Source organism: Oryctolagus cuniculus, chromosome 11 (genome assembly GCF_964237555.1).
Source record: "Oryctolagus cuniculus chromosome 11, mOryCun1.1, whole genome shotgun sequence".
Classification (NCBI taxonomy): Eukaryota; Metazoa; Chordata; class Mammalia; order Lagomorpha; family Leporidae; genus Oryctolagus; species Oryctolagus cuniculus.
In genome coordinates, this window is record NC_091442.1 from 113630858 (window position 1) to 113657928 (window position 27071).

The window sequence follows — 27071 nt, forward strand, 5'->3', positions numbered from 1 at the left end:
CCACTTGCACTTTGCCAACGCAGCCCAGGCCGTCAAAAATTACACCAGCACTTACTTCAAAACAGCATTTTGGACCCAACTAACACATACAAGTTTTATTTGTCAATCAAAGAAATCTTTTCAGGCCAGCGCCACGGCTCACTAGGCTAATCCTCTGCCTGCGGCGCTGGCACACCGGGTTCTAGTCCCAGTTGGGGCGCCGGATTCTGTCCGGGTCGCTCCTCTTCCAGTCCAGCTCTCTGCTGTGGCCCAGGAAGGCAGTGGAGGATGGCCCAAGTGCTTGGGCCCTGCACCCCATGGGAGACCAGGAGAAGCACCTGGCTCCTGGCTTTGGCTCAGCATGGTGCAATGGCCGCAGCGGCCATTTGGGTGGTGACCCAATGGAGGAATGGAGGGAGGATCTCTCTCTCTCTCTCTCACTAACTCTGCCTGTCAAAAAAAAAAAAAAAAAAAAAAAAAAAAAAAAAAAAAAAAAGAAAGAAAATCTTTTCCAAGACACTGGAGGTTTTGCATACATTCCCTACTGTTAGATGGGGGGGAGGGAGGAGCTTTGAAACCAGGCTGGGGGCTTCACAGGGGCAGTTTACCCAGGATCTTATCAGCAATTAGGAATGTGGACTTTATTCTGGAGATAGGAGCAGGCAAAGGGTGACATCACCGGATTTGTATTTTAAAGAGATCACTGTCCTTGACCTCCACTGGGGAGCTTGGGGGGAGGGCAAACCCCCTCCCTCACCCCCCCCCCCCCCCCCCCCCCGCCGCTGGAAAGTACCAGGGACCAGCAGCAGGGAGACAGCAAATTCCCAGGAGAGAAAAAGCTGCAGCCACAGATGTCACCTCTGATCTACCCCAGAGAGCCTGGCTTGGGGCGGTACTGGGAGTCCACGTCCTGCTGCGGCCTTTTCCTCCCAGGGGAGCGGCGACACCCCCCTGGAGCTCAGGGCCACCGTGTGGAGATCTCACACGGCGTGTGCCACACGGGCTGGGTCTCCTTCACAGACATCCCAGCCTCAGGGCCACGGACCCACGGCTCTGGGCCCTCAGCACGGAAACTGCTTCTTAATGAGAAACGTGAGCAATTGGGCAGAGCAGAAGGCAATCAGAGCTCGCACTCAGCCGTGGCAATCACGCCAGGGTGGCGGCCCACTGGGCCTGGAGAGAAGCTGCTGTCATGGCCTTCACCGCCGCCTTCCCAACCTGCTCCACTGCCCTCTGCCTCCAGGGTCGACCCCCCCCCCGCCAGGGTCTGTTCCCACCGGCTCCCCGATTCTCCAGGGACAGCCTCCAAACACAGATGCACCCCAGCTCACGGGCAGCCTGTCCTACCACCCTACAGTGGTGGATTACCCACCCTCCTCCCTCCGCCAAGACCCTGCACACTCTGCCTTCCTCCAAACCACTCCGGGTGCCCTTCAGAGCCCCCTGAAAGCAGAGCACCCTCACCAAGCCCCCTCATTCAAGGGCTGCCTGGGCCCACGGTGCCATGTGGGCAGGGTCCTTGGTCAGTGAGATCTGAAAGGAATACAAGTGTTCAAAACTCAGAGGAAAGGCGGAAGCAGGAAGGACCCACAGGCAATGTTGGAGGCCGGGCCGGCAGGCAGGCCTGGGACTGGATCTGCAGATAAGCCTCCACACTGGACCCTGGCTTTGCGTTTAATTGGTTCAATATTTGCGTAGTGAGATCACACAAGCCTCACCTACTGAGTAATAAGCTTTCACTCAGGGCAAGAGGAACCCAGTCATTCAGGTGTGGGGGAGGCGGCCCCTCCTACACTGCAGGGGCGGCAGGGGGGCAGAGAGGATCCCTCCACTTGCTCCCCCACCCTGCTTTGGAAAACACTGACAGGAGAGCAGCTTGGCAGGTTTCAGGCCGCCCCACACCAAGCGTGCCCTGCGGGCAGCACCTCCCTCCCAGCCGGGCGGGGGCTTCCCGGGCCCACAGGGGCAACCTGAGATGGCTGCAGCCTCAGGTTCTGCTGATGGGACGGTTTTTCCTCCCTGGAGCCTGGGATGCAGCCTGCTGAAACCCCGTGCAGAAAAATAACCATATTCACGAAACTTAATTACACAGCCGCCTCCCGAGCGGAAGAGCGGCGCTGCTCCTGAGACGCGCAGCCAGGGAGCAGGGAGTCAGCTTTTGAGGACCTCTCAGCCCAGAATCCACCAGCCCTGCACGGCTCGCTATTCTCCGGGTGCTACTTCAATAACCCCCCAAACACCTGAACCATACCACCTCTCCCACCCACAGCCTTCCTGCCTCCACTGTCGAGGGCGGGGCTAGAAGCTGGTCCCTACTGGGTCCTCAGTACCTGATCTACAGCAGGTGCTGAACAACACCTGGTGGATTAAAGTAATGGGAGAGGCCCCAGCCTTCCCAAGGATCAAGGCTAATAAAATCTCTGCCAACCACCCTGAAGCGCCCGACGGCAAGGCCAGTAGTCCTGCATCTCGCTGTCCAGACACCGGTACGGCTGCCGTGTGGTTCCACTCTCCCTCATGAGGCCAGGCAGCAAAGGCCCGGAGTGGCTGCCCAGGGTCACTGTCACTGCCCTGCCCCCACCTGATGGACACTGATCTTTCTGAAAGACATGTGACGGGCCAGGGGCCAGTAACAATCTTCCGGAAATGGCCGCAAGGTCACTCAACAACGGCCTCATCCGTGAATGCATTCCCCCTCTTCCCGGATATCTCAGAACCAGACCTGCAGGCTGGACGTCGGCTGCCAGACCCACAGGGAGACACTACCCGCCAGGCTGACCCGCGGCCTTGGTTTTTCCCGACTTGTAAAGTGGAGACGACCCCGGGTACTGTGTGACAGCTGCAGCAGCAGGCCGGGTGTGCTGGGTGTGTGGGTGAGGTGCAGCCCCCCGCAGCTCTGGCGGCCGGCCCCCTCTCTATAACTCACAGGGCCATTGTGAGATGAAGCGAGCTGCCACAGCAGTGCTTGGTGGCGCCCCGGGCACGCGGGCCCTCCCCCCGCCCCGCGACTCTGGCCTCCTCTCTCAAGACCGTCTGTGTCGCCGCTGAGCTCACAATGAGTCAGTCATGGCTGCCGCCCCACACAGCCCACTTCAGGGGTTTGAAGTCACATCCTGCCTAGCCCTGCGCGCCATGATTTATTCCACCCCAGGAATGCAGCTCATTTCCCAGAATTTTGTGAAGAACTTTAGTTAGAGTCTCAGCTTGCAAGAGCTCCACTCCCAGGCTGGGCTGCGGGAGCCCGGGCTCCAGCTCGGACCTGCAGGTGGGAGCCATGCCAAGTCAGGGCTGTGGGAGCAGCTCAGACCACCGCCCTGCGGGCTCTACCATTTTCTCTCTCAACTTAAAACCATTTTATCACAAATACAAATATGTCTGACAAAAGCATCATGAAATGATACATACATGCTATGCACTATTTTCCATTCCAGTCTATTTTGTCTCATTTCTTAAAAAAAAAAAAAAAAAAAAAAGGAAAAACTGGTCGCCACCCACTAATTCCACCACCTACTAAGAAGCTGTGTTTGACAGTCTGAAAAACACCCACCGGACTCAATCTTCACCAGACAGCAGAGGCTCAGACTAGCCTCGTGACTTGCCCAAGGTCGCAGTTAGGCCAAGTCCAAACCCAAAGAGAAACTCTGGAGACCCAAGCTCGGGCAGGAAAGAGCAGGTGCAGCAACCCCAGCACCTGATGCTGGTCAGACACACTCCCCTCCCTGTGCTCCCAGCACCTGAGCTGCCCAGCTGACAAAGCCGAGGCCAGTTTTATGCTGTCCCCACCCCCTCTTGCAAAAAAGTGGGAGGCTTAGTGACTTGCCCAACATGGGGCAGGGGCGGGGCTTAATACACCACATGGAACAGAAGCCCACTGCCCAGCAGTGATGAGACAGAGAAGGTGCCCTCCACACATTCACACCCCGGAGGCCCTAATCCTGTAGGGAATCTACTCTCATGCCTGGTAGTAATGGCCCATGGGCCCCACGTCTGCTATACAAACACATCCACTACAGACAAGAAACCCGCAGCTTCCCTCTCTAGGCAGGTGGCCAAGGACTCCATTAGCATATGCTTTTGGGGGCTCAGAGAGACCCTGAGGTGTAGTCCAAGGACTTTTAGGAGCCCCGGGTTACAAGTTCAAGGCAAAGGGTTACCCTTCTCCTCCACCAAGGCATGGTGCACAAAACCTTGAAGGGGCACACTTCCTTAGCTTCCTCTGAAGGGTTAAGCAGGGTCTCAGGCTCCCACGGAGGGTTCCAAAGAGGCAGAGCTGTGGTCAGAACAGACCAACAGAGAGCCATGCAGGACAGAGAAGGCCACTTCCTCTGGGCTCCAGGAAGCAGCAGCCCGAAACTGAACCTTCTCATCTCCCTGCATTTTCTTATTATTATTATTATTTTACAGGCAGAGTGGACAGTGAGAGAGAGAGTCTTCCTTTTGCCGTTGGTTCACCCCACAATGGCCGCTGCGGCTGGCGCGCTGCGCTAATCCAAAGGCAGGAGCCAGGTGCTTCTCCTGGTCTCCCATGGGGTGCAGGGCCCAAGCACTTGGGCCATCCTCCACTGCACTCACTGGCCACAGCAGACGGCTGGCCTGGAAGAGGGGCAACCGGGACAGAATCCGGCGCCCCGACCGGGACTAGAACCTGATGTGCCGGCGCCGCAGGCGGAGGATTAGCCAGTGAGCCGCGGTGCCAGCCCATCTCCCTGCATTTCCCCTCCTTGTCCTGTTCTCAATGAGGCCAGCACGGCCCCAGCCCTAGGCACAAAGAGGCCATGGAGGGCACAGCCAAGCTTTCTGGAGGGACTGGGGTAGACAAGCAGCACCCCAGAGCCTCCCCTGTCCCAGGGCCAAGGGATGCACATACAAACCATGGAGGGAAGGCAAAATCCACTTATTTGCCACTTTATAGGAAGACTGACTTACGGGTCCCAGACCAGAGTGGGTTGCACAGCACCCTTGTCAGAAAGGCCAGCCAACCCTGCTGTCCTTGAGCAGAGGGCCCTGGCCAGCAGTGTTGACCTCACCACGTCCACCAGGAACCTGGCCACTGCTTTTTTTACCACCCGCCAAGAATCACCTCTTCGCCCAGGCCACAGTCTGGCTCCAAGCGACCAAGGCTGCTGCTGCGATGAGGGAAGGAAGCTGCAGCAGACCCTGCCCCAGGCAGTAGCCAGGTTCAGGCCACAGCCCCTGCCCTGGGCTGAGCCTCCACCCCTCTCTCAGACTCAGAGACCTGGGCGCACACAGAGGTGCACCTGCAAGGCCTGGGGATGCTGGGAGGAGGGCGGGCTGAGATGCTGCCGAGCTGAGGGTGAGCACTGGCAGAGGACATGTAGGTAAGTTATTTCAACATGCAGAACCTCCCCATTCCTCACCTGCAAAATGAGAATTATGAAGCCCACCTCCCAGGATTCGGTTAACAAGTAATGAACTAACTGCTGCCAACACTGACTGCTTCTCACAGGGGACTCGCTTGCACACAGACACCCACCCACCCCCGCCAGCCCTGGGCAGGTTCTGCGTGTGTCCCATTTCTGCAAATGAGAAAACGGAGGCCCACAATGTCTGTGTGACTCACTGGAGGGCTTGCAGGCAGTAGTGGCTGGTGCCTGTATCCTGCACATCTTATGCAGGGCCCCAGGAGGCTGAGGGCTTTGTGTCTAACCACTTTGCTTCACTGCCTTGAAGGATGCAATGGAACACAGATGCACACAGCGTGCAATGGGGCTCCCAGTGGGACTGGGAGACAGCAACAGTGGCCTGATCAGAGGGGGAAGAGCACAGAGCTGTTGCGGCCTGGCAGGGCGCAGCCCAGGGCAGGCGGCTGTGGCCAGCAATCGGCTGCAGTCCAGGGCAGGAGCATCTGTGCAGTGACAGCCCCTGACCCCCGGGAGCCAGGCCAGGACCAAGTTGTAGAATACCCCCACCCCACCCCCACCCATCGGGGATCCAACCCCTCCTGCACCCTCAGACTTCCCTCCTAAACTTCCAACCTGATTCTCTAAGACAGGAGTGAGGGGAGGGGCGTTGCCCCTCCCAGCTGTCTGGGGTTCACACTCAACAGCCAGGCACTTAATGGGCCTGGAGTCCTCTGTCCATCCTGATTCCTGACCACAACCAATTTGGAATGTCCCAAGTCCCCAGCACCAACAAAGGCTTCCTGGTGAAGCCAGCCCCAGCCTCTGGTCTCTGCTCAGGTCCAAGAGAGGATCACATTCTTCAGATTCTTGTCCGGGAGCCAAAAGCAAGGAGGTGGGAGGGACCCTAAGGATAATTGAAGCCTGCGGCTTGTTTTAAAGGAGAATAGACAGACACCCCCCCACCACCACCACCCAACATTGCCCGTCAAGACACAAGACACTGCAAGGTCTGCACACCCAAGGCCCCACCTCCTGGAGCACCTCAGCCCAGCGTCCTGCTTTGGACACCAAGGCCCCAGGCAGCCCCGGGCCTCCGCCTCACCCCCAGGCCACTATTTTTTCTCCCTCTGATGGACAGTCCAGACAGAGCTGGGCAAGGAGCAGAGGGCCGGAGGGAGGTCATGGCTCATGGGCCCTGTGAATTCCATGCCACTCAGTGGCAAGAAATTAATCGTGTAATGAGGCATTTTTCATGAGCACTTGGCGCGTACATCCACCTCCTCCTCACCCTGGCAAAGGCAGGAAACAGGTGGTGGGCGCAGGCCTGGCTCTGGGCAGAAAGCAAGCTGAGAACAGCGTGCTAGTGGGCGAGGCGGGGGTGGCATGGGAAGGCTGAGGGAGAAAAATAGAAGCCCAGGCTCCCCACAGCCACCAGGCTGACCAGACCCCACGCCTGCTGGCGACTCGGTGGGTCTTGCATGGCACAAGGAGGGCTGGATTTTACACCGGGCACAGTTAAGCCAGGTGGGCACTGGGGTTCCACAGCACTGCTGGAAGGTTACAAAAGTCTACAAAAGCCAGTTTCACAATTAGCTCCCATCTAATAAGTGGTTGACGTGGAATGAGAAGACAGGAGAGGCAAGGAAGGAGATATGGAAAATAAGTGCCCTGAAAACTCGGAGCTGGGATAGGATCTTCAGTGGCACTTGCTACCTGGAGCTGGCCATTTAGGTGCCTGCTGGAGTCAACACTCCCAGCTACAGCACAGGAACACGAACACAGCTACCCTCGTGGAACTGTGAGACCCTCACTGCGTGACTTCAAAATTCATAAAACGATAGGAAAAACAGGTCTGAACAGATTTTTTTTTTTTTTTTTTGACAGGCAGAGTGGATAGTGAGAGAGAGAGAGAGACAGAGAGAAAGGTCTTCCTTTTGCCGTTGGTTCACCCTCCAATGGCCGCCGCGGCCGGCGCGCTGCAGCCGGCGCACCGCGCTGATCCGATGGCAGGAGCCAGGAGCCAGGTGCTTTTCCTGGTCTCCCCATGGGGTGCAGGGCCCAAGCACCTGGGCCATCCTCCACTGCACTCCCTGGCCACAGCAGAGGGCTGGCCTGGAAGAGGGGCAACCGGGACAGAATCCGGCGCCCCGACCGGGACTAGAACCCGGTGTGCCGGCGCCGCTAGGCGGAGGATTAGCCTAGTGAGCTACAGCGCCGGCCTGAACAGATTTTTTATAGCAGATAAAAACCGATGACCTGATCCCCGGACAAGTTGAGTCTAAGGAAAACCTAGGAGCTAAAGCTGAACAACGGTGCCCCACGCCCGGGGCCTCCGCGGTTCCCCTTCTCCTCCTTCCACAGATAAGGGAGACTGAGGCACAGCCAGCTGCATAACTTGCCCAAGGTCAAAGAGCCAGCAAGGGTGGGGGGATCCGGATTAGGGCAGATGGGCTGACTCCAAAGGCCCTGCCTATTTACATAAGGACTAGACATACACACCATGGTGGTTAAGCCTCGAAAGCCAAAGAAATAAAGCCATCCACCCCGGGGCACACAGAGCAAGTGCGGGAGCTACATGCTGAGCCAGGCAGGGTCCACTCCACCCACACTCGCGTCTGAATGTGCTCACGTCTTCTCCAGCAGGCATGAAGTGCTCAGCAGCAGCAAGGCCCCGTGCAGGATCCTGGGGGCCCCGTGTCAGAAAGGGAAAGTGAGGCCAGCAGGCGGGTAGCACAGAGAAGCGCAGAACTGCCCAGGGCAGCGGGAGTGCCGGCAGAAGCGAGGCGTTCAGCAAGGCAAGCTCCCTGGAATGCAGCCGGGCCCACAGACACTGGGCAGGAGGCACTGGGAGCTGGGATCAGCCGGGGCAGCCCCCTGACCAGCTCAAGTGCTCTGATCAGAAGTGGGACCCGGGAGCCGAGGCGGTGAAAGTGGGGCAGGAGGAGAAGGCGCTGGTGAGCCAGGGGCAGGGCGTGGATATGACCTGGGTCCATCAGGAACTAGACACTGCGTCTCAACCGTGGCTTACAGATGAGAACACTGGGGCTCAATGCAGTTTAAACAACTGACAACTTGAAGGAATCAACAGTGACCCTAGTTTAGGAAGGCCTACACACACACACACACTCTCTCTCTCTCTCTCTCTCTCTCTCTCTCTCTCTCTCTCTCTCGTAGCTCCCTTCTCTCCCTCTTAAGGGCTGCTGCATTGTTTCCCCTCCCCCCAAACTTCTGTGTTGAAGCCCTAACCCTCTCCCACCAGTATAATTAAGAATATGACCATATTTGGAGACAGAGCCTTGGAAAGAGTAATTACATTAAAGTGAGGTCCTTAGGGTGAGCCCTAACCCAATATGGCCGGTGTCCTGAAACAGGAGGAGGCGACCCGACCACAGACACACACAAGGTTGACCAGGCGAGGAGACTGAGCCGCCTGCACCTGGATCTCGGACTTCAAGCCTCCAGAACTGCTCAGCCAGGCAGTCTGAGGCCCTCTGTAACGGCAGCCCCGGCAGAGGAAGGCATCACCACCACCTCACCCACGACAGGGAGCTCGGCTGGCTGTGGTCTGCGCCCCCCACGACAACGAACGCTGCAGTGGCCTGTGTCGTGCTGTTCCAGGACATCCGGGTCCAGAGTCCTGAACAACCTCTAGTACACTGATGCATATTTAATGAACAAATAAACCGGAAGAAAACAGACTGAAACCCAGCTGCTGCTCCTGCAGTCACTCAAAAGGGTGTACGATCGAAGATAACCTCTAGTCCACAGCCACCACCAGACAGCACTGGAAACGCGGTGACGGGAGATAAATTAAAAAGATACACCAAGGGCCTCACCTTCACCTCCAGGGAACACCACAGTAAACCAAGTGCCAGGATCCTCCAGCCACAGTCTATGCCTAGTATTCATTTTAGTATGTGACAAATAAGGTTGAAGTTCAGTGTGTATGTCTCTGGGGCTGGCACTGGGGACCACGTGAGAGCTCTGCCAGTCAAATCTCAACCCCACCAGGACAGAGAGGGGCGTGACCAGCTCTGGGCCCCACCCCAACCCCCATGTTCTGCGGTGGGCGGGCGGCAACAAGTCTGGCTCCTTTCTGAACAAAGAATTTCTCTCCTGCTCTCTAGGAAGACAACAGAATTCAGGTCACACTGCCCCGTGGCCCGTGCAGTGTGGTGGGGGGTGGGAAACAGGTGAACCAGGTGCTGCTGTTCCCTCCCTCTCCTCTCCCCCTTCCTCCCTGCTCAGCGCTGTGGCTCAGCAGGTTGAGCTGCTGCCAGCATCCCATATGCGTTCCAGTTTGAGTCCCAGTTGCTCCACCTAAGACCCAGCTCCCCACTAATGCGCCTGGGAAAGCAGGGGAAGAGGGCCCAAATGCTTGAGCCCCTGCACCCACATGGGAGACCCGGATAAAGTTCCAGGCTTCAGCCTGGAACAGCCCCAGCAGTTACAGCCAATTCGAGGACTGAACCAGCAGATGGAAGATCTCTCTTGTCTCTCACTCTCTAATTCTGCTTCTCAAATAAATCTTTAAAAAAAAAAAAAAAGAGCTCCCAGTTCCTAGCCTTCCAGCAGCCTCTCCTGAGACGCCCTCCCACCCCATCCCAAATGCCCCTGACTACAAACCCCTCCTCCAAAGCCCAGAGCAGCCACTAAGATTCTGAAACTTCCACTTTACAACAAAACTAAACTGTTTCAACTCGTGGCTACAATTCTCATACTTTGGGGGGGGGGGGGGTGGTGGCAGAAGCCACAGCAGAATCCAAGTGCCCTGCCCGGGCACCAACCTTGTCAGAGACACCCCCCAGTAGGGTATCTCTCAGGAAAGCTGGGGGGCTCTTTCCCAAGCCCCCAGTGGACAAGGTTCCTCCAAGACCCTGTTCCCTCACCTCCTCCCAGCAGGTTCAGGCATCCAAGTCTTAAGCTTTCTCACCACTAATGACAAAGTGGTTTTACCTGTTTTCCAGGCACAGCACCAGAGTGAAGCAACTTCACTCCTGGGGCCTGGGTGTCTCATTCACCCTCGTCCTGACCACCTGACCGTCTCTGGCCTGGACCTACAACAGATGTTTGCTGAATGAATGGAATAAACCTGTGGACCTTTCTGACAACATTAATTAATGGCTCTTCCCAGGAGAGGGCCGTCCGCACGGCCATTAAGATATTACCTGTGGAGACCACCGGTGGCACCGCACTTGACATTACAGTCCTGAGTGAGTGAGAACACACACGATCGGTTCTGCTTCTGTTTCTGCACAACACAGGCGGATGAGGACAGGGAACCGGAAACATGCACACCGTCGATGGGGTGTGGGGCGAATTTGCGACCTGCCAGCTTTGTTGCTGTAATGCTGTGTTATATACACATCCCCCCTTTGTTTGTGTGGGTTTTTTTTTTTTTTAATATGTAACCTTAAAACCAATGGAGCCAGTATTGTGCCACCACCTGCGGTGCTGGCATCCCCATATAGGTGTCCATTTCTGATCCAGCTCTCTGCTGTGGCCTGGGAGAGCAGTGGAAGATGGCCCAAGTCCTTGGGCCCCTGCACCCACATGGGAGACTGCGGGAAAGCTCCTGGCTCCTGGCTTCAGATTGGCTCAGCTCCAACCATCGTAGCCATTTGGGGAGTGAACAAGCAGATGGAAGACCTCTCTCTCTCTACCTCTCTGTAATTCTACCTTTCAAAATAATGGATACAGCTTTAAAAAAAAAAAAAAGGCTAAGACGTCATAAAAAAAAATCACTGATTCCAACAAGAGTGATGTCTCTCTGAATATTCCGTGAAAGAGCCCGTCCTCAGGGGCCGGCGCTGTGGCGCAGTGGATTAATGCCCTGGCCTGAAGCGCCGGCATCCCATATGGGTGTTGGTTCGAGACCCAGCTGCTCCACTTCCGATCCAGCTCTCTGCTATGGCCTGGGAAAGCAGTGGAAGATGGCCCAAGTGCTTGGGCCCCTGCACCCACATGGGAGACCCAGAGGAGGCTTCTGGCTCCTGGCTTTGGATCGGTGCAGCTCCGGTCATTGAGGCCAACTGGGGAGTGAACCATTGGATGGAAGACCTCTCTCTCTGTCTCCGCCTCTCCTCTTTCTGTGTAACTCTGACTTTCAAATAAATAAATAAATAAATAAATCTTTTAAAAAAAAAAAGAAAGAAAGAAAGAGCCCATCCTCAAGCCTCTGGCCGGGAATAATGTGCTGGCCACACCACCAGACGGCACAGGCAGAATTCCCAGCATCCATCCAGAGGTTAATGACCTGGGAGTGGAATCCTGCACTCCCACATTTCCCAGAAAATGGTGCAAGGAAGCAGGCCTTAATGGGCTACCTTGAGCTAGCAAGAGGCTGGAGCAGCGAGCTCCTAAGGAGGAGAAGAAACCTCTCACCAACTCTGGATGACTCACGTGGGGCCTTGGCCAGCCTGAGTCAGCCCTGAACAAAGCTCCGCCGGCGTCTCAGCCACTGGACAGGCCCCAGCCCTGCTCCCTGGACGTGCTGCACCCCACCCCCACCTGCGAGCAGCTCAGGCAACATTCTCAGACTCCCCCAGGCCTTCCTTCCGGGGCCCCCAGCACCTGGATCTGAGGGAGCCCATGCTTCCTCCAACCGGAAATTCCCAGCACCCAGTCCAGTGCCCTGCACGCGGAGTGAGGAGCAGTCACTGCCCAGCTAAAGCTTTGATGGGCAAGGAAGGAAGGGAGGCCAGTCTGCAAATGGGCAGGTGTTGAGAAGGGCTCCCTAGGCTGGGCACCGTGGTGCAGCAGCTGTAGCTGTTGCTTGGGATGCCAGCATCCCACACTGGAGTGCCCGGCTTGAGTCCACGACCTAGCTTCCTGCTGGTGCATCTGGGAAGGCGGCAGATCTGGCCCAAGTGCTCGGTTCTTGTCACCACGTGGGAGATCTAGATGAGATGAAGTGCCTAGCTCCTGACTCTGCCCTGGTCCAGCCCTGGCTGCTGCAAGGGGATTGAACCAGTGATGGAAGATATCTCTCTCTCTCTCTCTCTCTCTCTGCCTTTCAAGGAAATAAATCTTAAAAAAAAAAAAAAAAAAAGGAGCCCACTGGCCAAGGCAGCAGTGGCCAGGGCAGGAAGCAGCAGGCCCTCAGCCCGCCGCCCACTGACAGCAGGCAGCCACAGCAGACGAGCCATCCCAGGGCCTGGGGTGGCCACAGTCTTCTCACCTGCCTCCCTTAGGACCAAGCACACTCATCTGAAAACCTACCCACGGGGCTAAAGGTGAAGTCAGTAGCCACAGCAACAGGATATGGAATGTAAGGTCCCATTCTGCCGTGGCCCAAAGCTCTGCTCAGCGTTGGCCGAGGGAGGCGGCCTCCGGGACCAGGCCAAGCCTCGATGCCTACGAGGCATGTCCAGGAGTAAACGGCGCCTGCAAGGTCACGTGTGGCCGGGAGTTAGAGCACCTGAGTCTGAATCCCAGCACTGCATCCTGGGAATGAGCAAGAACTGAAGGAGGTGACCCAAGTCAAATAAACTCACCAACAGCGCCTGATCCATTCCAGTGCTCGATAAAATGTAAGTATGGTGATTACTACTATTATTACAGGAGAGTGGGAATCTGATCCAGGCACCCCAATTCCCAGGCCCAGGCTCTTTGCCCAGGCCTTCTTCCTCCCTCCCTCCCTCTCTCGCTGCCTCTCCCACCTCCCCTACTCCTCCTGGGCAATCTCTAGTCTCACCAGGAACCCGGATCGAGATGCTTAGAAGCATGGGCCTGCCTCTGCACAAGTCTCTCACTGTCCCTATGCCCTATCAGAGGGTAAAGCCCTTTGGTGACAGGACAGCCCATTCCCACTGAAGCCCCACCAAGCCCAGCACAGTTAGGCTACTGCTGGAGGTCAAGGAGTCTCTGTTGGTTGACTTCACAGAGGTATGTGGGGGCAGCTCCCTTGTACCCAACAGTTGCTCTTAAATATTAAAAAGTTGAATAAAACATTTAAAATGCCTCCCTCCCGCCACTTTTCACAACCCAGAGGTTCCCAGACAAGTACCCACCGGCAGTTTCGCAAAATGGGAGATCACTCCAGGGCATTCAAAAGCTCTGGGCGGCCTGGGCCTTCTCTTCTACAGCTTAGGAGCAAAGCACCAGGGAGACCTAAACCCCATTCACGCAACAAGAACCAGGGGCTGAGGCTGCGCCAGGCACCAGGCTGCAACCTGGGGATGGAGGTGAAACAAGACCTCCAGGTCTTCCCGGCCCACTGAGCTGTGCAACCCGCTGCTCCCCCATTCCCGCCCAGTTACAGCAAGTCACCCAAACTGTTTCAAACGCCTCCTTTCTAGTGTTTATGAGACAGGAAGCTGCCTTCTCAGCCCAGTGACTTCATGTGTAACACAGGAAACACAGAGGCTTTTGAACACAGACAACTCCAAATAAAGGTGCCTCCACCGCTTTGTTAGCCTGCCCCCACCACTCCCCGGCCTTTAATGCTTAAACCAGTGCGGCTGGCGTAGCAAGTCCAGTTGTGCCGTGTGGCAGGCAGGACACGGGAGCCGCCAGCCCAGAAGCCCTGGTGTCAGTGCCAGGGAATTCCTGCCTCCCAGAGGCAGCTTCCTTGGGCATCTCAGGCACCACGTCTTGCTATCAATGGACAGCCTTGTTGGACAAGTTTAAAATCCTGACGGTTTGAACACATACTTCCTGCCACCCAAGGGGAGACGGTATTGATGACAACACGAAGAACAGGAGGAGGAAGGGGAGCAGGAGGAGGACAGGGCCATGCCACAAACACACTGATAATCTTGGGAAACCAGGCATCTCTGTGCTGCAGATGGGGACTGGGGTGACCAGCAGCAGAGGCCAGGGGTATGATCCCAGCTCCGCCTGATCCTACAGCCCTTGTTTCGTGCCTTCTACCACGGGTTTTCTATTTTAGATACAATCAATGGAGCCCCTGAGACATGACATGACCGGGGGACTAGAAACCGGGAGTGGCTCCCTCCCCGCTGCCCACGGGCCTGATTCTTCGAGCTGTGGGAACTTTCAGCCCAAATGGCCGTGTCCATCTGGAAGATGTTCAGAGGAACTCAAAATACCTCCCACCCGGTTCCTTAACCCCAGCACACGCCCAGAGGAGAGAGATGGAGGGAGCGAAGAGCAGGCAGCCGAGGAGAGGAGCGGAGTATGTGCTGCTTGGCTGGACCGTGGATGCAGGAAAGAAAGGGACGGGGACCTTTTAAAACCAGGTCTGAGAGAGGCCTCCTGACTGGGCAGAAGGGCACTGCATTGTAGGAAACCCGGGACAAGGGTTTCCCACCAACTCACAGGATGCGCCCGGGCAAAGCACATCCGCTCCAACTAACTATCCCCACGGTCCCTTCCGGCTCAGACCTTCTAGAATTCTAAGGACATTCAGTAGGGAGGGTTTTATCATTGTGGATGATTTTTTCTTTTAAACAGGGCATGATTTAGTATTAAGAGCTGAAAGTAAAATGAAAACTTGAGGCTCAAGGCCCCACAATGAAAATGTCCTTTTGGTCAATAACAACCTTTAAAGAGGTGAGGGGCCAGCGTTGTAGCACAGCTGGTCGAGCCACTGCCTGGGACGCTGGCGTCCCTTAGGAGCAGCAGTTCAAGTCCAGACTGTTCCGTTTCTGATCCGGCTCCCTGCAGATGCACCTGGGAAAGCAGGGGAAGATGGCCCAAGTGCTTGGGCTTCTGCACCCACGTAGGACACCCGGATGGACCTCCAGGCTTTTGGCTCCGGCCTGGCCAAGCCCTGTCCATTGCAGCTATTTGGGGAGTGAACCAGTGGATGGAAGCTCGCTCTGCTCTCTCTCCCCCTTCCTCTCTCCCTCTCTATGTAACTCCCTTCAAATAAAACATCTTTAAAAAAAAAAAAAAGAAAGAAAGAAAGAGATGAGCTGACAGCTCCTGCAACACATTATAAACTGTACAGAGACACCATGCTGGCAGGCGGGGGCAGAGAGGGGTCCCTGAGGGCTCCCTCTTTGCTCTGGGAAGCACCACCACGGAGCTCAGGCCTTCTCAGAGGTGCCAAGGCAGGGCCCTGAGGGCGGGGAAGGCCAGCTACTCTCAGACCCCTGCAGGTCGAGGCTCAACCCGCCTGCCCGGAAGCCACAGCCTTCAGTGCCAGCGGCAACTTCCTTCCAGAAGGCCCCAGACAGCTCCCTCTAGCAAGAGGGCTCCTGGACAGTGGAGTAGCCAACTGGCCTTGGGACAGAGACAGCAGCTGAGGCTACTCCCAACTGGCCTTGACTGAGGCCAGAAGCCAGCCAAGAGCCTTCTGTGGGCCCACCTGAAAGGTTGCTGAGTCACCTCGGGCTTGAGCAGGGGCACCTGACTCACTGCAGAAGGAGACACACATCAGACCTAAGAGAACAGCTCCCCATGCACCTCCCAAATATCTGGTGCCAAGCAAGCGGTGGGTGGGGCCGACGCGCCATGCGGCAGCCAGCCTTCAAACGTGCGCCCCACGGCCCGTGGTGGCAGGCCCACCTGAGAGCCAGGCTCATGACTCCCGCCACTCCCGCAGGAGGCCCAAGGCTGTGCTGCAGGGCCCCCGGACCCTGACGGGTTTTCTGCAAGCTTCCACAGGCAAAGAACCCAGTGGTGAGCAGAGCCAGCAGCTTCTGCAGCCACAGCCCTGGACAGCCTGCCTTGAGAGGGTCAGGGCCCTCCAATTCAAAAGGCCCTGCGATGCCATTGCCGCAGGAATGTGGGCTTTTCCACTGTTGTTCATGGAGACAGACCACAGGCCAGATGTGAGAGACAACAGGGACAGCGCGAGACGGGCTGGGCCAGTGGGTGCCAGGATCCTGAGTTAAAGAAGAGGACCCAAGAGACTGGGGGTCAGGCCGAGACTTTCAGAGGGGGTGGGATCCCCAGGACAGGCCGGCGAGTGATCTGGGGCCGGGGGAATTGTGGGAGGTCTGGCAAAAGAGCATCTCAAAATACTTTCCATATACACACGCGGGCAAAGAAAAAGCAACCATCCACCATTTCTCAAATCACGAGGCAGCGGATCAGGGTAGAAGTGTGATGGAAGGGCTCCTCTAGCAACACCGTAACCCCATAGAGAAGAAAACAGGCCCAGGACCCCCGCAGCCCAAGCACAAAGAGCAAGTCTGTCCTCTTAAGACCCTCCCTGCTCCCTTGAACACAGTAGGCGCTCAATATAAAAACGCCAAATCTACAGCACCCATCTGAAAGTTGAAACCTACAAGTTTGTGCAGCCAGCCCCCTCATTTTTAAGAGAAAAAATAAGTATCTAGGATTTTTACTATTTCAGGGCAATACGTATAGAGAGTAGCACAAGGGGGCCTCAGAAAGCTCATGGGAAAATGGCGTTAAATATTCTGACAATTCTTGAAAGCCATGCCTCGTCTCTTCATAATATGCATTTCCCATGAACTTCCAAGACCCCTTGTATGTAGTGAAAAGCAACATTCACCCCCATCCCTGCCGCGCGGGCCCTCTGAGAGACAGCCGCAGGACCTCGGGATCTTTCTGGAAAGACTCCACGTTCAGAAGCGGAAGCTGCACGCGACAGAGCACCCTAGATACCACTGTGCACCAGCTTATCTTGGGGGCACGTCCCATCAGTGCCTACGGAGCAGCCTCAGTTTGTGAAGAGCCGAGTGGCTCCCACCGCACAGCTGGACCGTGGCTGATCTGACCCTTCTAATGGACACTCAGCCCGCTTCCGGTCTTCGGTGACGACGCTGCGGGAGAGTCAGACATCTCCCTCCGCACACTCGAGTTTATCTGGGGGGCAAATTCCTAGAATGCAGGCAGGACGGCGCTTTGACAGGTGCTGCCAGACTAGCCTCTCAGACAGACCTGAACAATATACACGCTCGTCGGAAAGGTCCAGGAGCGCCTAAGGGGCAATGTTCGACAAACTAAAACTGCTGAATTTTCCGGTTTCTACACACTTCTGTGTCCAATCAGAACACACCCAAGCTAGCACGATGTCCCGGCAGGGTGAGACGGCACTTCTACCAACATCAGACAATCCCCGCGACAGAGCCAGAGCTGGAAGCCAGGTCTGCACGCAGTGAACCCAGTGCTGGTTCCCTACCTCCCTTGGCTGTCTCCTAGGCAATCAGTTTCTAAAAACCAAACTTCAGAGGTAAAACAAGTGAGTCCGCCCATCTTCCCACCCACCCAGGGCCTGCAGAGGAAGCCAGCATGAGCTCACCACAAAGGGCCATCAAGATTTTAGGAGCTGGACCTCACAGCCACCTGTGTCCTCGCTACCTGGACTTCCAAGTGCCCAGTCACCTGCCCACCTCCGAGAGGAAGCCAGAGGATGGGCTAGGAGCCGGGAAAACCATCTACCCGTCACCCCGCTGGCCTCCTCACCTGACAACCCAGGGAGTTGAGACTGATCACAGATTCGCACATCTTAATTTACACACACACACATATACACGTTTAATTGACACAGCCATTAACTATCACACCCTCCTTGTACCTCAATCCCTTTAGCTCTCACTGCTAACCCTGCCCGATGGGTGTCACGACGCTCCTGTTACAGGGGGGAAACTGAGACTCCGTGACTTGCCTAAGGTCCCAAGGCTACTGAACTGGCAGGGTCGGGCCCCACCCCTCTCAGCTCTGGGAAGAGCATTCTGGAGGCCACAGGAGCAGGGCTGCGCCAGGCCTCCAGTCCCCTGCCACAGCAGACATGGGCCCAGGGTCAGCACACCAAGGGTTAAAGCAGAGAGGCAGTGGCTCTCTGGGCTGCACAAAGGGAAAATGCACTTCCTGCCCCAGCGGGCAGAGCTGCTGTTTTATGCTCCGTAAATTAGGACGTTTGTTTAATTAAGAGGACACACAGATTTTGTTATTCTAAATATTTTTGGAACATGATGCTTGGGAGGAAACTGTCAAGGCACGGATTTTTTTGGTCCCCCCCCCCCCCCCCCCGCTTTGGGGCTGCTCTTCCCCCCCCCCTCCAAGAGAGGGGTAGGGCTGGGCTCAAAGGGAAACAACAGCCAACCCCTCCTCCCTTTTGAAATACAGATGTCAAGCTCGGTAAGGGCTGTCTAAGTACTTTATTGAAGGATTAGCAGAGAGGAAGTGGAGGAGGCTCAGCCGGCAGTGCCCCACCAGGCTGCACTAGGGCTGCGCGCTCTGAGCGCGCTTTCTTCTTGCAAAGAGCAAACAGACCCTTGTTTTGTTTTTTCTGGAGCAAGATCCGGCAAATGGCAGGCTGCGGCTAACAGGCGCCCTTCACCCTACATGAGAGAACCTGTCCCATCTCCAGCCCCTTAGGTTAAAAAAAAAAAAAAATACACACACACACAGGAAAGCCACTGCTCCTGCCCTCTCTCCCCTCTCCCCTCCTCTGCCTTTTGGAGAGCAGCTTCCGGGCTGCCCGGCTCCCACGGGCGGGGCACCTCCCGGAAGGGAGCCTGCCAGTACCGGCTCTCCGGGCACCTGGATCTGCCCACCTGCGCTGCTGGGACTTGCTGATGTGAAGAGCAAAGCCCTTTGGTGTCACCCCGCAGCCAGCCGCGCGCAGACCGGCTCTCAAATTACACTCAGCAATCTCTCGGCCTTTTTAATTAGCCCCCATTATCCGTTCGGTGACTCCTCACTTTCCAATGCCGCATGCTTGCCTCAGGTGGACAAACCTGCACCGTGCTCCTACCTTGCGGCCGCCCAGACACTGGGGCGCTCGCAGCCTTGGAATCCCTTTGTCTATGGCACGCTCGGGACACACATCCTGGGCTGCCTTCCTACACATTCCAGTCATTCTGCCTTGATGTCTCCTTGAAGACTGTAACCCCCCCCCCCCGCCCCGAGGGCAGATGCCTCCGGGATCCCACGGGCTCCTGGCTCCCATGACTCACACAACCTTCCTGGGGTCCCTGTCATCTCCACCTCACCCCAGAGAGTCATCTACAGATTTGGCGCAGCCATGGGCAGGGGCCAGGTCTTACCCAACTTCACACCCCCCTCTCCACCACCTGGCAGAGTCCCTGGCACACAAGTCGGTTAAATATTTGCTCCATTACACATCTGTGCGCCCTCCCCCCACCTACAGCAGCCTGGTATATAAATGGACTAATACTAATGGAGTGATTGTCCAAACAGGCCTGCGAGCAGCCTCTGTCCTTCCCAAAAAGGGAATGAACCATCAAGGTGAGGTTACAGAGCCAGCCTCCCGCGGCGGCGCCAGACACCGCCACCGGGAAGCAGCTCGGGCGCTCTTCCCCTCCAATAGTTCCTCAACAGTTACTTTGAAATCCTCTTAGACCTAGAGGAGGGTGCAGTGAACCGAGAAGCGGCAGAGACCTGGGACTTCCCAGGAACCTCCCCCCACACCGCGGGCTGGGGCTGCAGCCGGCACCCTCCCCAACGGGTGCTCCGCCGGAAGAAGCGGGGGGGGGGGAGCGGGCGTGGCCCCAGGACAGGGTGCGGTGAGGACCCCTGCACAGAGAAAAGACCGGGGAGAGGGTGGAGGGGCACCCCGGGTCTGCCCCAAACAGGAAAGATGCAACAGCCCGAGCAGACCGGGTCCTAGAGGCAGGGCCGGCGCCCTGCGCCCTGCGCCCTCCGCCCTCCTCCCGGGCGGGGCGGCGCAATCAGGTGCACGCCGGACGCCTGGACGGCTGCCGGCCTTCCCGGGCCTTCCTCCTCCGGGCAGCACAAGTCAAGGGCCAGGCAGCCGGAGGCTGGAGGGGTGCCCGGCTCCCTGCCCGCTCGGTCCCCGTACCCCTCCCCGCCGGCTGCGGCCGCCGCGCGGATGAGGAAGTCGGCGGCACAGGGCGGAAACTGTGTCCGCGGCGGGACCGTCCGGGCCTGACTCAGAGGGCGCCCTGACAGCGGCCAAGCGGTGCCCGCCTGCCCGTTACCTCGTGTCCCAAGGGGGCCGCAGCCCGGAAGGGGTTCAAAAGTTTGCCCAAGTCGGGGCCTGGCGAGGCGAGGGGCAGAGCCGCGTCCCGGGAACCGCCCGGCGGGGTGGGGTGCCCGGGAGCGCCGGCCCCGAGGCCGTCCGGTGCTCCCCGGGGCCTCGCTGCCGGCGGCGCCCGCCCCGAGCGCCGGCGCACGGGTCCCAGAGCCGGCCCGGGAGGATGCGGGGCCCCGGCCCCGCCATCCGCGCCCGCGCGCGACGGTCGCCGACCGCGCCGAGGCCGAGCCCGGGAACCACACGGTGGCCGGCTCGCCCCAGACGCCGCCCAGCTGCCCGGGGCGGGACCCGCCAGCGGCGCTCGCTCACCTGAACCTGGATGTGCCCCGGGGAACAGGCGCTGCTTCTCCTGAGAGGGCTTTCTGGAGCGCTCGGGCGGCGGCGGGGTGGGGCGAGCGCACGAGGCGGGAGCTGCAGCAGGTCAGCCTCGCTCAGCCTTCCGTGCCCTGCCCAGGAACCGCGGTGATCTGCGCGCCTCACCGCACCCAGCTCGCTGCCCGCCGCCTTCCCGCCCCGCCCTCGCAGCTCCGGCCCATGGCGAGCCGGGCCCCGCTGCGGGGCGGGGCCTGGGCGGGAGGTCACGCCTTCTTCTCCGCTCCGCCGCCGCTCCTGTCCTCGCCTAGTTTTGATAGACAGGCATCTTGGCCTGTGGGAAGAGGGTGGGCGGAACCCCTAGGCCCGGAGGGGAGGGGTTCATCCGCCTCATCCGCCCCCACCTCCGTCCTCTCCACCTTCCCCGGAGCTTCCTAGGCGAGAGCCCCGCCTCCTTGGGTGGGATCAAAGGATAGCCAGGTTCCAGGACGAGGATTGACACCAAGAGAGTCCAATCAGGAGGGGCAGCTCGGGGAGAGGAGGGCTCGGGGCCCAGGCTTCGGGGCGTCGCCTGGGAGGGAGCAGAAGGGGAGGGTCCCGGGCTCCGACGCCCCGCCCGGAGAGCTGTGTTTTCCATGTCTCCTGTCCCACCAGAACAGACATTAAGTACCATATATGGGAAAAGTGCTATTTTACATAATTATGAGGGCCTGTGGGGGCGGGCAGGGCTCAGCCCTGGATTCCACCGTGGGCGTCCAGGGTTCGATTCCGCGCCGGCTGCTGCCCTGAGCCCCTCTACGCCACGTGAGAGAGTCGCACCCAGCCTTTCGGGCACTCGGCGCAGTGTTTTCCCGGCTTGGGGGGGATTTTTTTTTTGGTAGGTAAATTGCATGTATTTATTTATTATTTATTTATTTCTGGTTACTGTCCACTAAAAAGAGGATAAAATTTACTCTCCTTTCAAAAAAAATGCTTTACGTTTATCTTTTTCATCCACCTGGAATTTCAGTTTCGAGGTGAAGAAGAAATCGAAACAATTTGGGGGACCCACGTGGCGGCGCACGGGCTCCCCACCTTTTCCCCAAGTGCCCGGGCCCCTGTCACCCGCTCTAGCTGCCCTGGCCATCCGGGAAGTGACCCAGGGGATGGAAGACCTCCCCCGCCCTCAACCCCCACTCTCCGGCAAATGGATTAATTTGTTAACAAGGAAGCTAGGGATGTGTGTGTGTCAGTCGCCCCCACGGTAGCGAACTGAGTTGTGTCCCTTGACCTCTCTGTGTTCCTGGGCCAGTTCCTCCAGGCTTTCGTGCAGTAGCTTCGTTGTGGGCTCTGCACCTGCCACAGCCAGTCCCTTGTCGCACAGTTCCTGGGGAGCGCTCTCGCTCTCGGGTCTCCGCTCCCCTTCCAGACGGACTTCGGAGACACGGAGCTTCCTGAAGGCAAGAGAAGGCCCGGAGGGCGACTTCGCAGCTCACGGTCACCGGTATACGGTATACGGAGACCCCCTGCCAGCCGCTGAGAAAAACTCCCAAATACTCCAAACAGAAACAGGCGATTCAAAAAGATAAAATATAAATAGCCCATAATTATGAAAAAACAAAACAAAACTAGCCATCAGAAATACAAGCAGGGCCCAACACTGTGGCATAGCCACCACCTGTGATGCCCGCATCCCATACGGGCGACGGTTCAATTCCCGGCTGCTCCACTGCTGGTCCAGCTGCCGGCTAATGCGCCTGGGAAAGCAGTGGAAGATGCCCAAGTGCTAGGTGCCCTGCACCCACGTGGGAGACTCCAATCATGCTCCTGGTTCCTGGCTTTGTCCTGGCCCAGCCCTGGCCATTGTGGCCATTTGGGGAGTGAACCAGCAGAAGGAAGATCTCTCTCTCTCTCTCTCTCTCTGAGTCTGTCTTTCATTCAGATAAATAAATAAACCTTTAAAACAAACAAAAGGAAATACAAGCAAAATGACAGCAAATGCCATGTTTCACCTATTATAAATTATTATATTATTATTATATATTACATATTATAAATAAAATATAGTAAATAATATCAGTATGATATTTAATATATTAATATAATATAAATAAAATAATATAAGTATATTATATTATTATATGCCAGGCTACACCAATTATTATTAAAAAATAAATGTCTAATCTTGTCCAGGTTTAGAGATATTGGTGGGAAATTAAATCAATGAATTCATCCTAAACCTAAACAGTAGTTCAAAAAGTGCACAGACACAAATTAGAAAGTTATTCTTTGCAACATTGTTTCTAGTCACTAAAAATTAGAATTAAATGTGCGATATAATTGAATAATGTATTTAAAATGTACATACAATAAAATTGAATAATTCTGATAAATCTCTTTGTTGAAAAATACCCTTCACTGAAATTTTTATGTAGATTTGTATTTACTGGTTTAAAATACGCAAAATGAGCAGGGTTTCATCTGTTTTTGTGCAATGTTTATATATGTGTGTCTCAGCACACCGTGATTGATTTTTCTTGTTTGTATTTTTTTTTTTTGATATTTTATTTTGCATTTGCTTTAAAGGAAGAGTTAGAGAGAGAGAGAGAGTTTCCATTACAGTTTCACTCCCCAATTGGCTGCAATGGCCAGGCCTGGCTCAGGCCACAGCCAGGAGCCTGGAACTCCATCGGGTCTCCCGCATGGATGCAGGGGCCCAAGGACTTGGGCCATCTTCTGCTGCCTTCCCAGGCGTATCAGCAGGCAGCTGGATGGGAAGTGGAGTAGCAGGGATTTGAACACCCTCATATGGGATGCTGGCATCGTAGGGGTGGGGGCTGGGGCTGGGGAATGCTTAACCCACTGAACCGCAATTCTAGCTCCTGTTTATCTGGATGCTAACATTTGTATCACTTGCATGATTTTTTCCAAGATGAAAGAAAAAGACTCATCTTGGTGTTGTCCCTTCCAATATGTCTCCCTGGACCCTCCAGGCTGTTAAGGGGCCCCCGTATGCTCACACGTCATCCTGAATTTATTTCTCTCATCAGACTTACACGCTAGGTTTTTATTGTCCATTTCCCTTGGTTTTCCCTCCTGTGCTGGAAGCTGTGCGAGAACAGACAGGAGCTGCACCTGTTTTGTTTCTTTGGAGCTTGAACTGACATAAAGTGGTCCACAGGGCCGGTGCTGTGGCACAGCGGGTAAAACCACCACCTGTAGTGCCAATGTCCCATATGGGCGCTGGTTCAAGTCCCGGCTGCTCCACTTCAGATCCAGCTCCCTGCTGATGCATCTGGGAAAGCAGCAGAGGGTGGCCCAAGTCCCTGGGCCCCTGCTCCCACGTGGGAGACCCGCAAGAAACCCCAGGCTTCTGGCTGAAGACCGGCTCAGCTCTGGCTGTTGCAGCCATTTGGGGAGTGAACCACCAGACAGAAGATCTCTCCCTCTCTCTGTCTCTCTGTCTCTCTCTGCCTCTGCCTCTGCCTCTCTATAACTCTGACTTTCAAATAAATAAATAAGTCTCTCAAAGAAAATGGTCCACAGTATATGCTTGAGCAGGATTCAGAGAGCCTCTGTTTCCTTATTTATAAAATGGGTATATCACTGGGCCCTGGGTCCGGCATTGTGGCATAATGAGTTAAGCCACTGCCTGCAACACCGGCATCCCCTATGAGTGCCAGTTTGAGTCCCGGCTGCTGCACTTCTGATCCAGGTCCCTGCTAATGTGCCTGAGAAAGCACGGAGGTGCCTGGGCCCCTGCCAGCCTCGCGGGAGACCTGGATGAAGCTCTGGGCTCCCGGCTTTGATCTAGCCCAGCCCTGGTTGTTATGTCATTTGGGGAGTGAACCAGCAGATAGAAGATCTCCCTCTTTCTCTGTAACTGTGACTTTCGAATAAATTAAAAAAATTTTTTTTTTTTTTTTTTAAGAATCGCTGGACTTCTTCAGGAGGTGCACAGGAAGCTAATGGACCTGAACGTTTTTCACGCTGCTAAGCAGGTGCACTTTCAACAGAGCCTTATCGTTAATGATCATCTCCATTTTCCTCAGAGCCCAGACTCAGCACCACTCCCTCCAGGGAACTGGGACTGTGAATTCTCTCCTCTCCATCCACTGGCCTGTGTTGCTCCCTTTTCCAAGGAGGCCCTCTCATTTGCTATGCACCCCAACCCTTCCTCCATCCCACATGAATCTGTACCCTTAAAAGTTTCTACTCATAAATGAAAGATCTCTGCGAGTGAGATCCCAGTAGAAAGAACAGGTCATCAAAGAAGGAGGTACCTTTCTCTGAAGGGAGGAGAGAACTTCCACTTTGACCATGGCCTTGTCTAAATATGATCAGAGTCAGTGCACTCAAAAGGCTTCCATAGCCTTGGCAACTCATGACAAGAGCCTAGGGTGATTACTGATGCCATAAACAAGAGTGTCAATTTGTTAAGTCAACAACAGGAGTCACTGTGCACTTGCTCCTCATGTAGGATCTCTGTCCTTAATGTGCTGTACATTGTGATTTAATGCTATAACTAGTACTCAAACAGTACTTTTCACTTTGTGTTTCTATGTGGGTGCAAACTGTTGAAATCTTTACTTAATGTATGCTAAACTGATCTTCTGTATATAAAGAGAATTGAAAATGAATCTTGATGTGAATGGAAGGGGAGAGGGAGCGGGAAAGGGGAGGGTTGCGGGTGGGAGGGAAGTTATGGGGGGAAGCCATTGTAATCCATAAGCTGTACTTTGGAAATGTATATTCATTAAATAAAAGTTAAAAAAAAAAAAGAAAAAAAAAGTTTCTACTCAGATCGGCACTGTGGCACAATGGGTTAAGCCGCCGTCTGCAGCACTGGCTTCCCAGACAGGCGCCAGTTTGATACCCGGCCGCTCCACTTCCAATCCAGCTCCCTGCAAATGCGTGTGGGAAAGCAGCAAAAGATGGCTCAGGTACCTGGACCCCTGCCACCCACATGGGAAACCCACATGGAGTCCTGGCTCTTGTCTTCAGCCTGGCCCAGCCCTGTCTCTTTGTAGCCATTTGGGGAGAGAACCAACAGATGAATGGTATGTGTGTGTGCACACGTGTGTGTGTGTCTGTGTGTGTGCGTGTATGTGTGTGTGTCTATGTGTGTGTGCACATGAGTGCATGACACAGAGGGAGACTCTGCCTTTCATTTAAATAAATAAATCTTTTTTGAAAGTTGAAGTCACAGAGAGAGAGGGAGAGTCACAGAGAGAGATCTTCCATCTGCTGGTTCACTCCCCAAATGGCCACAACAGCCAGCGCTGGGCCAGGCTGAAGCCAGGAGCTTCATCTGGGTCTCCCATGTGGGTAGCAGGGGCCCAAACACTTGGGCCATCTTCCACTGCTTTTCCCAGTCCATTAAGCAGGGTGCTGGATGGGAGGCGGAGCAGCCAGGAGAGACTGGCGCTAGCATTGTAGGCGGCAGCCGGTATGCCCCAACACTGGCCCCAGTAAGTAACTATTTGTAGAAAGCAGATCCTGTATGATCCCAGTTATGTGAGGTTCTCTAACAGGCAAACTCAATCCCGAGTGACAGAGTCAGAAGGGAGCTTCCCTTTGGGAGGGAATTAGGGGCAGGGAGGGCTGCAGGAAGCCCTCGGAGGTGCTGGACTGCTCCAGGCCTTGATCAAGTTGGTGGGAGTTTCCGTTTGTAAAAGGAATTGGCTGGCACACATGAGGTCTGGGTGCTCTGCCGACTGTAAATTATGAGCACACTTCCACAAAACTGGTGAACGAGAAAGCGGGGCGGCACCTTCGCGGCTGCTGAAGATGGCTAAGGGACACGGGCAGTCGTCTGTGGTCCTCTTGCAACTTCCTGTGTGTTCAGTTATATAAAGCCAAAAGTGAGAAGTGACAAAGAGAAACACGGTTCGGGTGGTAGTGTATATATGGTTTTGTCATCCTGCTAATTATATGTCTCTTTAGCACGCAGACAAGCTTTGGATTTCCCTGGCCTAAGAACGAACCAACACTTTCTAACTTTCTTTCTAGCTGTACATGTGCGTATTTGAAATTAGTGAGTAGCAGGAATGCTGGTTCTGAAGCAGAGCAGCCGGGGCTGGACCTGGCACTCCAGTATGGGCCGGCACACCACGGTGGGAGGCTTAGCCTGCTGTGTCCCCACCCCTGGTGAGCCGGCGCTTTCCCACCCCACTGCAGCCCAGCTCAGCCTGCTCGCCCCTTCCTCAAGCGTGGTCTGCACTCGGCTCTCAGATACTCCCTGCCCCTGCCCCGTCCGGAGGCCAGCCAGCTGCATTCCTCAGTTAGGCTCCCCCTTCCCTAGAGGGCAGCTCCCAGACTTTCTAGAAACTTCCCGAGGGGCCTGTCACCCTCTGTCCTCTTCCCTTGCTGACCGCTCCCTAACCCCTGCTCTCGGTGGACATTCAGCTGCAACGGGCCCTTTCCACGGCTTTAGTTACTTTTGACTGGTTGGTACCCGGGCTAAATGCTTCTTTAAAAAATATTTATTTTATTTATTTGAAAGAGTAACAGAGACAGAGAGAGGTCTTCCATCT

At 55.7% G+C, this 27071-nt stretch overlaps 1 protein-coding gene and 1 long non-coding RNA gene across 2 annotated transcripts in view; one reads left to right on the forward strand and one right to left on the reverse strand.

Moving 5' to 3' along the window:
• Positions 1 to 20777, reverse strand: part of MYH9 (myosin heavy chain 9) — an 86597-nt gene extending 65820 nt beyond the window's left edge. The window contains exon 1 of the mRNA XM_051845941.2: positions 20554 to 20777. The gene's annotated coding sequence lies outside the window, so the exon portion shown is untranslated. The remainder of the gene's footprint in view (positions 1 to 20553) is intronic.
• A 523-nt stretch (positions 20778 to 21300) lies between these two features.
• LOC138844485 (uncharacterized) lies at positions 21301 to 25326 on the forward strand. Its single transcript, XR_011380374.1, has 2 exons — positions 21301 to 21433; positions 24467 to 25326. It is a non-coding gene; the product is annotated as an uncharacterized lncRNA (long non-coding RNA).
• The last annotated feature ends 1745 nt before the right edge of the window (positions 25327 to 27071 follow it).